The 14,210-nt window shown below is 34.4% G+C and overlaps 1 protein-coding gene across 9 annotated transcripts in view; it reads left to right on the top strand.

The window, feature by feature from the left end:
* Nucleotides 1-14,210, top strand: part of CCSER1 (coiled-coil serine rich protein 1) — a 1,207,616-nt gene that overhangs the window by 418,214 nt on the left and 775,192 nt on the right. The window lies entirely within an intron of this gene.

Raw genomic sequence — 14,210 nt, 5'->3', positions numbered from 1 at the left:
CTTTATGATTCAAATGTGCTATGGGTTTTTTTAAATATATAATTACAACAGTTATTTTCTTTGGGGGGTTTTTATGGAAAGTGTACACATTAATATTATTTCAAAGATATAAAGTGAGGGGGTCAGAAATTTTGAATAACTTTCCTCTGGTAAGGATGATTTCTGACTCTAAATTCAGTGACTTTTTATTATATCTCATTATCATTCAATTGAGAGGAGATATTAATAAATAGTGCGAGAACAGAAAACCATAACTGTTTAGAATAAATAGTATTATGGCTCCCTTACAGTGATGATCACTGATATTTGCTTTTCTAACACTGATGATAATAATAGTGCTGGCAGCTACCTCTAGAGGCCAGAATGGAATCAGGAAGAGAGAAGGGATTTTAAGAGAAAGATTGCCCTAGACTATTTGGGGGTTTCCAGTCACGTGTTCCTTATCAAGTGCTGGAGTAAAAACTGGAAGAGCTCTCCGTATCCCATACCAGTTTATATCACTGGCATAGCTTTTGTGACTAGAATCTATGCAACGGTGTGCAGGAGTGGTGTGCTTATACTTGATGACTGTTCGAATTTTAGGAATTTTATGAGCTTGCAGTTAAGCACAGGCATAAAAAATGAAACTGTATACACTTATGATGAAACGAATTGTATTTTTCAAAGCGCAATCAGTACTCAAAACTCATCATTTCCTATTTATTTTACTACATTTTACTATTAACTACACTCGTGAGCTTATTTACATCCATTGAATCTCTATGTGGAAATACTGTATAATGGCTACTGTGCATATTTCCCAATTGTAGATTCAAGTGTGTCATTTTAGTAGCTTGAAATCAGCCACATTGGAATATCATGCCACAGAAATTGGCAAACATCATAAATAAGGGCAGTTAATTTTTACTGAGCTTGCTGTCAAATATTTACCAGCACACCACTGTCTGTATGACTATATGGTTCCCATACTGACAACATAAACGTTTTCCTGCACTTGTGTAATTTCCCGATGTTGGCTTAACATGCAGTGTGGACCTCTTTGAACAAAGGCAAACTTAATAACAGCTGTTATATTAAAAGATATTAATCTCAAAGTCTCTAACACTCAACTGTTCAGCTTTCTACCTATCTCTTTGATTTGGATTTTAATAAAAAATTAATACATGTAAAGGGAAGTAGAAGAACTGACAGGAAGTGGCAAGAGGCTTTCTTAGGGTACTTAATTTTATAATTTAAAAATATTCAGTGATATTCATTGTAGAATCAATGTTCAGAATATATTGAGATTGTTTTTATACTTTCATCTATTTTTCTTCATTAAAGAGTGTTTGAAGAAACTGAAGAGAATTGATTTTCAAAGCTGGTGTACAATGAGCAATAATTACATCTATTTGTTAAGCCCATTCAGAGAGCAGGGGGTCTTATTCTTTATAATCAACAAGAAAAGCAATATTTTTATGTGATTATCATAGACAACTGTTCTGGTAATAATAGATGCCTTTAAAGAAAATGGTTTATTTGAAAGTTCTCTAAGCCAAACGGCAATTTACCTTTCATTACTAAATTTGAGTTTAGTAACAACTGTTCATCTTAGATTAACACCTTTTTAGTATAGAAAAATAGTGTTTATTCCTATTTCGTGAACTTATTTTTCAGGATGCATAGTAGTCCAACTTTTGTACATAGATTATTTTTTAACTGCAGAAGATCTCAATTATTTGATTTTTAAAATAAAAAAGTAATTAATTAGTTTAATATATCACACTAGAAAGTGTTCTTATTTGAGATTTTTCCTGATGGTGCATCTTAGGTTTTAATTTTGAAGTGAGTCAAATGTGAATAATCGGAATGGAATCTCACAGTCCTAATTTTGTCTGCCTTCTTTGAAGATCAGCTGCTATTATTAAAATGCACATGCAGGGTCGGCCCAGTGGTATAGTGATTAAGCTCAGCATGCTCCACTTAGGTGGCCTGGGTTTGCTGGTTTGGGTCCTGGGCTCGGAGCTACACCACTCATTGAGCCATGCTATGGTTGCAACCCACATACAAAAGAGAGAAAGATGGACACAGATGTTAGCTCAGAGTCACTCTTCCTCCAGCAGAAACAGAAGATTGGGTAACAGGTGTTAGCTCAGGGCAAATCTTACTAACCAAAAAAACCCAACAGTGTGCATATTCCTAACAACCTCAAAAATCAACTCCTTTATTTAAAAAAAATAATAAAACTGACTTTGGGCCCTTAGAAATTCTATTATAACTTTATTCTTTAGTACTAGTGATAAAAGAAGTGACTATAGCAAGGGAGGAGAGCTATGTAAATTTGTTTCTTCAACATTTGTTAATTGTTTTTTGCATAATCTGTTATCTGTAGACGAGAGAATGCTTAATATCTACAGAGATATTCTCTAATGTTTCCTTTTAGTTTGCTCTTTTCTCTTTTTGTCACTATCTTATTACAAAATTTGTTTGTACTGTTTGGCAACTGACCAAGAAAACCGCTGGGAGGGCATTTCATGTATAATGAATAGTGTAGTGTAGTTTCTAGTAGGATAACAGTGAATAAGTGCATTTATCCAAGGTTGTAATCCCCTCCCTCAGAGCCTAGGCCTTTTTAGTTTATGTAATACAATAAATCCAGATTTGTGGGATACAGTTGAAACCTTATTTGGAGGAAAATTTATAGCTTTAAAAGTTTACATTTAAAGGAAGAAAGTACTATAATTGATTATCGAAGTTTCTTTCTTAAGAAGCTAGAAAAAAAAAAGACAAATTGAACCCAGAGGAAGTAATAGAAAGAAATATAAAGAACAAAATTAATGAAATTAAAAACAGACAAATAATAGAAAAATTATGAAGCCCAAATTTGTTCTTTGGGAAGTTTAAGGAAAAAAAACAACTGTAGAAGAAAAGAAATTAAAGAAAAAATAAACAACATGAATTACTAATATTAGCAATGAGTCAAGGGAGGAATAATCATTACAAATCCTAAAGATATTAAAGGATAATAAAGAAGTATTATAAACAGCAGTATGGCAATAAATATGATAATATAGATGAAAAGCACAAATTCCTTGAAAAGTGCAACTTTCCAAAGTCACACCAGAAAAAATGAATAATCTGAGCAGTCCTATTTCTATTACAGAAATAGATTCTATTATTAAACAGAGAAAAAGCAGTCCCATAAAGAAAAATCTAAGCCCAGGAGGTTTCACTGGTGAATTCTATCAAATATTTAAGAAAAACTTAAAACCAATATTATTTTTTTTTTAATCAGGAGATAGAGGAACAAAGTATGCTTCTCTGGCTTACCCTAGAGTGTGCAATCCAAGAGAGAGAGAACAAGACAAAATACATGATGTCTTTTCTAACTTAGTCTCAGAAGTAACATACCATCACTTTCGTGAAATTTATTGGTCACGGAGAACAACCTTCATTCAGCATTGGAGGGCACTATACAGAGGCCTGGATACAAGAGGTGGGGAACATTGTGACCCCTCTTGGAGGCTGGCTACCACACTCTATCCTCTGGCCCCTAGTGATACATCCCTCACGATACAAAGTACACTTACCCCTCCCAATGCCGCTCAAAGTATCACTCAATTACAGCAGCAGCTCAGAGGACTGAATCTCATCATGTGAAGCATGCGCAGTTGTAGATGACGCTTCAGTACAGCAACTCAAGTACAGTTCTCCATTTGAAGAGCTGTAAACTAATGCGTAGGTGAGCAGTTTCTTGATTAGGACTGACAGCCTGGGAATAATTCTCCAGGACTTTTAGTTCCTTCCCCTGTACTCTTAGTTCTACTCTGATAGTCATCTTTTCTTTTCTTATAAGGTTAGCAGGTTTGCAGTTTAGTTTTCTCGTCCTGGTTTGCGCTTGTAGACATTCTTATCCAAAGCCCTTTTTTATTTTATAGAGTCTCCATTCCTTTAAGTCCAAACTGCAAAGCATTTCTGTGAATATAACTCTCTTAAATTCTGTTTGAATCTCTTGTGAATCTCATTAGGGCTTTATTCCGTTATACAAAAGCCACACCCACAAATCTCTTCATGATAACCCCTTCTTCAACTTGAAATAGCTAAAGGACAACTCCTTTAAGCTTTTGGTACCCAGTAGTGGCATAACTTGGTCATATGGTATTTCTGTTTTTATTTTTTTGAGAAATCTCCATACTATTTTCCATAATGTCTGTACCAGTTTTGTATTCCCACGAGCAGTGTATGAGGGTTCTCTCTGGTCTACATCCTCTCCAACATTTGTTATTTTTTGTCTTGATAATTATAGCCATTCTGACCAGTGTAAAGTGATGTCTCATTGTAGTTTTGATTTGGATTTCCCTAATGATTGGTGATGCTGAACATCTTTTCATGTGTCTGTTGGCGATCTGTATATCTTCTTTGGATAAATTTCTGTTCATATCCTCTGCCCATTTTTTGATAAGGTTGTTTGTTTATTTGTAGTTAAGTTGTGTGAGTTCTTTATATATTTTGGAGATTAACCCCTTGTCAGATATATGATTTGCATATATTTTCTCCCATTTGGTGGGTTGTCTTTTCATTTTGTTCATGGTTTCCTTTGCCTTGAAGAAGCTCCTTATTCTGATGAAGGCTCATTTGTTTATTTTTTAATGCGTATTTTTGTTTCCCTTGCTCAAGTAGACATGATATTCAAAAAGATCCTTCTAAGACCAATATCAAAGAGTATACTGCCTATATTTTCTTCTAGGAGTTTTATGCTTTCAGGTCTTACCTTTAAGTCTTTAATCCATTTCGAGTTAATTTTTGTGTACGGCAAAAGATAATGGTCTACCTTCATTCTTTTGCGTGTGGCTGTCCAGTTTTCCCAGCACCATTTATTGAAGAGACTTTCCTTTCTCCCTTGTTATGTTCTTAGCTCCTTTGTCAAAGATTAGCTGTTCGTGTATGCGTGGTTTTGTTTCTGGGCTTTTAATTCTATTCCTTTGATCTGTGTGTCTGTTTTTGTGCCAGTACCATGCTGTTTTCATGACTGTAGCTTTGTAGTGTATTTTGAAGTCAGGGATTATGATGCCTCCAGCTTTGTTATATTTTTCTCAAGATTGCTTAAGCTATTTGGGGTCTTTTATTTCCCCATATGAATTTTATTATTCTTTGTTCTATTTCCATGAAGAATGTCATTGGGATTCTAATTGAGATTGCGTTGAATCTGTAGATTGCTTTAAGAAGTATGGATATTTTAACTATGTTTATTCTTCCAATCCGTGTGCATGGAAAATATTTCCATTTCTTTATGTCATCATCTATTTCTTTCAATAATGTCTTATATTTTTCATTGTATAGATCTTTCATCTCCTTGGTTAAATTTGTTCCGAGATATTTTATTCTTTTTGTTGCAATGGTAAATGGAATTGTATTCTTGAGTTCTCTTTCTGTTAGTTTGTTATTAGAGTATGGAAATATAACTGATTTTTGTAAGTTGATTTTGCACCCTGCAACTTTGCTGTAGCTATTGTCAATTCTTACAGTTTGTTCTTACAACTTAATTTTCTTCTCATCTTTAGAATAACATAAGTAAAAAAAAAATCAACAATGTAACACTGTCTTCATACACAGCAGTGGATCCCATTGTATACTCCCTAAAGAAACTTGTGGTTTAAATAGTGGCATATCTTAGATTCACTGAGAACGGATCAGTTGCTGAATAAGAATATTCTGCCTACATAAGGCCTGACTCTTTATGAGCCTATAAAACTTGATCTGGAAAGTAGATAAGAAGACGAGGGAAGTGTAATTCCATGCCTCTTTTGCTGTGTAAGCAACCTTAACTTTCAGTAGTCCTCTGGGAGAGATTAGAGAAGTTAGAGAAAAAAATCTTCCCTAAAATTTTTCCCCAGCCCCATTTCACTCACGGAGTCCCACTGGAGGAAGTATATTAGAGTGGTAAAAATCAGGAGTGTTTGGAATCGTTGAGATCTAGGTGTCAATCTCACTTCTGCCACTTTATAGCTGCTACAAGTTGATTAAGGTATTTAAGTCTCTGTTTAGTCATATGCAATGTTACTAACTATTTTATAGAGTTATTTAGACAACTAAACAATAGAATGTATATAACATGTTATCACAGTGAGGGTGTGGGGTAAGCACCCATGAACATGAGCTACTGAAATGATCTTGTTTGTGTGATTATTACTGACTGTGTTAAACCAGGGGGAAAATATTTGAGATTTCTTAAATACTTGGACATATACCACTAAATGCTCTTTAATAGAACAAAATGTTGTATTTATTGAATAAAATTCAACAATAATAATTGTTAATAAGACCCTACTAGCTGAAACTAAAAGTAGAGGTGTTGTTGCCATGTATGCTTTTCTGGGCTTTCAATTGTGGCAGCACATTTGTCCTGACATTTCTTGGCAAAAGAGCTATTACATGTCAATTGAATTTTCTGTTTGCAGTCAATATATGAGAAAGAATTTTCCAAGTGAGAAATCATAGTGACAGACAATGGTGGTATCCATTGAGAGAGAGAAAAGAAAAAAAGATGCGTGGCGTGTCAACAGTACTTGCTGGTGAATTGGGATTGGTTGGTGACACAAAGAGAAAAGGGATAACTGAGAATTGTAGTTTGAGTAACGGGCAGATATTATTGCCATTTTCTGAGACTGGTAAGATTAGGAGAGGAGTAACCTGCAAGAGGCAGGAGGGATACCAGAATTCTGTTTTGGCCAGGTTAAGATTGAGATGCTTATTTAGACAGGTAAATGTATGGTTCAAGTGGAAATTTGAATTAATGTGTCTGCAAGCTCAGAACGGTCAGACCTAGAAATATAGATTGAGTATTCATGATTGTATAGGATCTGTTTAAAGCTATGAAAGAGAGAACTTGCATATAAAACCAGGGTGGGAATCTCCAATTTTTAATGATCAGAAAATCAAGAAAGAGAATGTCCAATAAAATGGGAAGAAGACTAAGAGTGTAGTATCAAGAAGCCAAGGGAAAGCATTGCTTCAAGAAAGCCAACTTGAGGAGTGGTGGTGAGAAGTATGATAAGGAAAGAAAAGGTAAGCAATCAGTGAATTTGGCAATCCATTGATTTAGTCCAAAAGCATACTACCGAGGCTTTAGGAATTTCAATATGTAAACAGCTTAGTCAAAGTGTTAGTTTATAAAGCCAAAGCCTAGATTAGAAATAGTAACCATTTCCAGCTGGTTCTCATTTGTTATCTTATTGTACTAGAACAGACTGCTCAGATTTGAGTTTCAGCTCTTACTAGGCACTTGTGACTTTGGGCAAGGTGCTTATTCTCTCCATGAAAATCTGGTCTCTTCTAGAAGTGGAATTACTAGGTAAGCACATGTTCAAAACTACTAGATAATATCAAGGTTTCTCCAAAGTATTTTTACCAGGTTACTCTCCTAGCAGAGTGTAGTATATTCTTGGAATAGAATGCTTTATGTTCATGTATCATCATGTCCCATGAAGAATATTTTGAGCACAAAAATCAAGTCACAGATAAATTCATGCAGAATATAGAGTTCAAAAATATCTAAAGCTAAATAATATATCATTAAAGCATATATATTTAGTATATATTTACTATACATAAAATATAAGCATATTTATATATATAATATATAAGTATAGCTTATGCAAAGCTAATATATTAAAGAATATATATTTACTATATATACCATATATATTTGCTGTATATATATTATGTATTTACTATATACACACATGTTTATAAATGTGTTTATATAATATAATTTATATATATTTATATATATAAGTTTATATATAACTTACTCTCTCTCTATATATATAGTAGAGCCATATAAAAAAGTAAAAGGATGTTAAACATAATATTCAGAATAAGATTACCTGTGTAGAATTAGTGGACGAGAGGAAGTAGATATGTTCAATTAAGGAGGGGCCAGTAGAGGACTCTGTAGATATTATCTATTTTATATTCACAGTATATTTTCTAATATGTTTCCTTCAAAGTCTTTATGTATGCGTAATATTTTCTATATGTGTGAAATGCATTAAAAATCTCAGTCTTTCCAAATTGCTCATACTCTGAGTAGGTCCCTGTCCACCAACTCCATCCCCCTCTGTATTTCTCTGCCTGTGAAAGTTCCAGAAATAGTCTGGCTACCTCTTTGCCATCAATGTATTTTCTGATGTTTATTTGACACTGAAATAAAAATAGAGTGGGATCACAGTGAAAAAGTGTTTGCCTATCACCCAGAGAATTCTTTCCTGGGATGTGTACTTATATTATCTGCTAGTCATGTATGTTATTTTATTTCTTATAAAAAAAGAAAACTGCAACCCACAATATTAACAATAAATGCCACCCTCATTGTACCTGAATGCTGTGGTTATTTGTGTTATAATCATATTCAATAATTAATCAAATAACCACTAATATGCTTTTGCTATGCATGTGTAACTTTCAATTTTCTTCATGAATCCGGTGTTAATGTCTCACTTGTAATACAACTCACATATTATGGTGTAATTCGATGGGCTGAATCTGACATCAAGAATTTCAGGCTGCAGCATAGCAGACATACAGCAGATGGCACCCTCCAGAATCTCCAGGGGATGCTCAGAGCTGTTAGCACTTCTGGTGGGGGGAGACAGCAGGAAGCCACTTAAGCAAATGGTACTGTGGAAAGCCTTCAATTGTGTTCCTTTGAGACACATTTTTATTGGAATTGTTTCGTTTTTGTTTGAAAATCAGAATCAAAGGCATATTTAACAGTGAAAATGCCTATTTTTAATCACTGGCTATGTAAAAGATGATATTACAAATTTACATAAGATAATGCAGTTGCCTAGGAGTAATATAAACCTTAAAGTATTCACATGTTTGCAGATAAGCAAAAGTGTTTTAGCAACTAGTGACTAATTTTTATGGAGGGTGGTTATTCTTTAACTGTTTCATTTTAACTTTGATGAAAATAAAAACTTGAGAAAGCTAACTGTTGACTTTATTTTAGTGCAATTTCCTAATGGAAAGACAGATGTTTACTACTTCAGATGTAGTTTTAAATAGATTATTTCCTGTTACTGCTTTTTATATAAGAGGACTAGCTGTTAATAAAATCAAAATGGCTCAAATTATATTTACAACAAATATGTGTAAAAACAAATACATCTGTCTTGTTCTCTTTGATTAGATGGGCTTCTGAGCAAAGTGAGGGGAGAAGAGGAGATTTAAAAAGAATAGTGAATTATCATGAAAGATTTGAATCACTTACCTGAACCATATACAAATATTGTTTTATTGTCTGTGGTCTTCATTAGGGTCAGCAAAATTTTTCTGTAAAGTCCTGGCCAGATGGGCTGTATTGCGACAAGTCAACTGAGTCGTATCAAGGAAGCAGCTATAGGACATGAACAAATGCGCATAGCTGGAGTCACATAAAACTTTATTTACAAAAGCAGGCGGCAGGCCAGGTTTGGTTTTTGTCCTGGGCCTGTCATCCCATCCTACTTCAGAAAGAGATGATTAAAGTATTGCGAGGAGGCTATGTGCAGTTAGGGGCATTAGATTTAGGGGCCAGAAAACACAGTCTAAATCCCATCTTTTTACTTACTAGCTGAATGACCCTAGGTGAGTCAAACTCTGTAGATAATAATACCAACACATCACTTAATTTTGTTGAGAACGTTAAATAAATTTGTATGTTTAAAATACATGGAGGTGTTGGACTCGTAGCAAATGCTCAGTTTGTATTAGTTGATTTATTATTGTCACAAAGTCTGAGGACCACTAGTGAAATAAAGATCATGAATTCGCCATTAGGCGAAGCTGAATTCAAATCTTAGATCTACAATTTAGCAATCTTATGTAGTTCAATTGCTTTGATGTGCATTAGGTTCCCTCACATGCAACGAGGATAAAAATCTTATAAATTTTATTGTGGATTAGATTTAAATTGTGTCTGGCAATGGAAAAGTCTAAATAAATATCAGTTCTCTTCTCTCTCCTCTTTCCCCCCTTTTACAAAACTTATTCTAACACTAATTCGAAACTTATTACTCAGACTGGGATTTGATTCTCAGCTTGATAGCACATCCCTGATTCTTATTTTTTCTAGAACTGGGCCTTGATTTTAGTTCCTGTGTTTTGTATGCTCCAGAGCTCAAGTCCAATGCTTGAGCCACAGGCTTGATGCAGAGGTTGTTTTGCTGTTTCACAGAATTCCTAAATTCTGCATGTCCGCCTTTCTAAATCTCTGATCAAATTGCATGGTTTTATAGTAAATTTTTGATAGATATCAGTGAATAAATAATATGTCCCGAAATAGTACCTATCTTTAGATTTCAAAATCTTCCCAAAATTTAATTTTTAAGAAATATTCATAAATGTTTTCTAAAATAATAATTGTCTGTTTTAAAATGGTTTTATTGCAACTAATTCTACGCTATAGAAATGATCTTCTTAGCTTCCATTTGCAGCCGCACTCAAACAATTTTAGTGCATCTCCATCTTCTCCCAAACAATTCTCCTTCCTCTCAAGGTGGCACTTTGTCTAGATTTACCCCTTATGATTTAAAACATTATTGTAATAATGGAATCTAAGATGAAATTTAATTATAATTCACTGTTATCTTAATTATATTATGGTATCTAGTTCTTCTTTAGGATTTCGTGAAAAGCTCACAGTCAGCGTCTTGCTTTGTTCCATTTAGCTCTTGGAATATCTACCATGGTTTGACCACATGGTTATGGATAAGACATGGTCTAATTCAGTATTTACTGAAAGTTCTGTGTCTCAATATGCCTCTATTGCTTTTGAAACCTAAGGCTGTTTTGAAACTTAAGGACAGTTTTCTAATATGGTAACTCTTCCTCATTTACTACGTATTCTTTAAAAAAGAGCTTTTATTTAAGGACTTCAGAAATTTCCTTGACTGGGGATACGTCAAGTTTAACTGCCACAGGAGAGATAATTGCAACCTGTAAATATTCTTGAATTGTTTCTTCTGGACATTTCTCTTTACTTAGTTGACATCCAAGACTATCTGTCCTATTGGCAAATTGTTTAGTACCTATCAAAGCTATATTTTTTTCCCTCAGAAAAGGAAACGATTTTTTTGGTAAAGAATAGTGGGCAAAAAAGCACTTAATATTGCTATGGATACATATAACTCTGTGGGCTACAGAGCAGAAAATTTCTGGGATTGATTTTGGGAGCAAAAATCCTGCAGATAATATCTACACCTCTGTGCATACAGCAAAAATAGGAATTTATTGTTCAAAGATAGTCACACAGTATAGTAATTCAGGTGTGGGTTTGAGAATATTGCAATATTTGAGAATGGAAGAGACACCAGGATGCCATGGGCATATTTCTGTGTGTGTGTGTGTGTGTGTGTGTGTGTGTGTATCCCTGCATGTGTATGCATGTACACAAGGGCCTATGTGTGTTGGGGGTTGTTGAGTATCATGCCTCGAAGATAGTGCAGATTTGGATCCTGACCTCAAGAAAGAGGGATACAAGATTCTTTTTCTTTTTTACAATTTTTATTCAATTTATTTAAACTGAAAAAAAAAGAAATTCACTCCTTTTCCCACCCACTGCCCCCCACCTCTTGCAATCACCAATTTGTTCTCTGTTTCCATGAGCTTATTTTTTTCTTTTTCAGATTCCACATATGAGAGAAATCATATGGTATTTGTCTTTCTCTGTCTGACTTATTTCACTTAGCGTAATGCCCTCAAGGTCCATCAATGTTTTCACAAATGGTAGGATTTCATTCCTTTTTATGGCCAAATAATATTCCATTTACAATTTCTTTATCTATTCATCCATCAGTGGATATTTAGATTGTTTCCATATCTTGGCTATTGTAAATAATGCTGCAGTGATTGTGGGGGTGTATTGTCTTTTTAGTCTCTATTTCATTTATTTCTGCTCTATTGTTTGTTATTTTCTTCTTTCTGCTAACTTTGGGCCTTGTTTGTTCTTTTTGTAGTTCCTTGCAATATAAATTTAGTTTGCTTATTTGAGACTTTTCTTGTTTATTGAGTTAGGCATTTATCACTATGGACTTCCTTCTTAGAATTGCTTTTGCTGCATCTCGTAAACTTTAGTATGTTACATTTCTATTTTTGTTTATCTCAAGGTAGTTTTTGATTTCTTTCTGATTTCTTCTTTGATTCATTGGTTATTCAGTAGCATGTTGTTTAATGTACACATATTTGTGAATTTTCCAGTTTTATTCATGTAATTAATTTCTAGTTTCATATCAATACAGTCAGAAAAGATGTTTGATGTGATTTCAATCCTCTTAAATTTATTAAGGCTTGGGTTGTGGCCTAACATATGATTTATCTTGGAAAATGTTCCGTGTGCACTTGAGAAGAATGTATATCCTGTTGCTTTTGGATGGAATGTTCTGTAAACATCTGTTAAGTCCATCTGGTCTAACATGCCATTTAAGTCCAGTGTTTCCTTATTGATTTTCTGTCTGGATGATCTATGCATTGATGTAGGTGGGGTATTAATGTCCATAGTATTATTGTATTCCTGTCTATTTCTCTCTTTAGATCTGTTAATATTTGTTTGTATATTTAGGTGCTCCTATGTTGGGTGCATAAATATTTACAAATGTTATATCCTCTTGTTGGGTTAACCCCTTTATTATTATGTAACACATTTCTTTGTCTCTTATTACAGAATATGTTTTAAAGTCTATTTTGTCTGATATAAGTATAAGTAGTCCAGCTTTCTTTTGGTTTCCACTTGCGTGGAGTATCTTTTTCCATCCCATCACTAACAGTCGGTGTGTGTCCCTACATCTAAAGTGTGTCTTCTGTAGACAACATATAAATGGGTCTTGTTTTCTTAATCCATTTAGCCACTGTATGTCTTTTGATTAGAGAATTTAATCTATTTACATTTAAAGCAATTATTGACAGGTATGTGCTTATTGCCATTTCATTAGTTGTTTTTAGCTGTTTTTGTAGTTCCTCTCTGTTCCTTTCTTCTTCTCTTATTCTCTTACATTGTGGTGGGATGACGTTTTTTGTGGTATGTTTATATTCCTTTCCCTTTATCTTTTGTGTATTTACTATAGATTATTGCTTTGTGGTTACCATGAGGCTTATATATAACAACTTTCATCTTTTTTTTTTTTGAGGAAGATTAACCCTGAGCTAACGTCTGCTGCCAATCCTCCTCTTTTTGCTGAGGAAGACTGGGCCTGAGCTAACATCCGTGCCCATCTTCCTCTACTTTATATGTGGGATGCCTGCCACACCATGGCTTGCCAAGCAGTGCTGTGTCCGCACCCGGGATCCAAACCGGCAAACCCCAGGCTGCTGAAGCAGAACGTGCTCACTTAACTGCTGTGCCACCGGGCCAGCCCCACAGCTTATATCTTTAATAGTCTATTTTAAGTTGATAACAACTTAAGTTTAGTCCCATTCTGAAGATCAACATTTTTACTCTCCTCCTATGTTTTATGTTTTTGATGTCACATTTTACGTCTTTTTATTTTGTGTATCCCTTAACTAATTATTGTAATCATAGTTATTTTTGCTACTGTTGTCTTTTAACCTTTATACTAGCTTTATAAGTAATTAATCTACTATGTGTATTATATATTTACTTTTCCAGTGGCAGTAAGTCTTTCCTATTTGTTCTTGTTACTAATTAGCACTCTCTCTCTTCCACTTAAAGAAGTCCCTTTACCATTTCTTGTCAGGTTGGTTTAGTGGTGATGACGTTTTTTAGCTTTTGCTTGTCTGGAAAACTCTATCTCTCCTTCAATTCTGAGTGATAACTTTGACGGGTAGAGTATTCTTGCGTGGAAGTTTTTGTCTTTCAGGACTTTCAGTGCCACTCCCTCCTGGCCTGCAAAGGTTATGCTGAAAGATCTGCTGCTATTCTTATGGGGTCTTAAGTCTTAAGTTTGTTAAATTCAGAAAATAAAGTAAACTTAAATCCTGAAGTTTCTATGGGTGTAGAGCATAGTATAAGAGATAGATACTCCAAAAATGTATATATTGAAACCCTAACCCCCAATGTGACTGTATTTGGAGCTAGGGTCTTTAAAGATGTAATTAAGATTAAATGAGGTCCTAAGGGCAGGGCCCAAATCCAATATGACTGATGTCCTTATATTAAGAAAGAGAGGGGGCTGGCCCCGTGGCCTGGTGGTTAAGCTCGCACGCTCTGCTTTAGCGGCCCAGGTTTTGCCAGT

The sequence above is a fragment of the Equus przewalskii genome, chromosome 3 (genome assembly GCF_037783145.1).
Source record: "Equus przewalskii isolate Varuska chromosome 3, EquPr2, whole genome shotgun sequence".
Lineage (NCBI taxonomy): Eukaryota > Metazoa > Chordata > Mammalia > Perissodactyla > Equidae > Equus > Equus przewalskii.
This window is presented reverse-complemented; position numbering and strand designations above follow the sequence as displayed.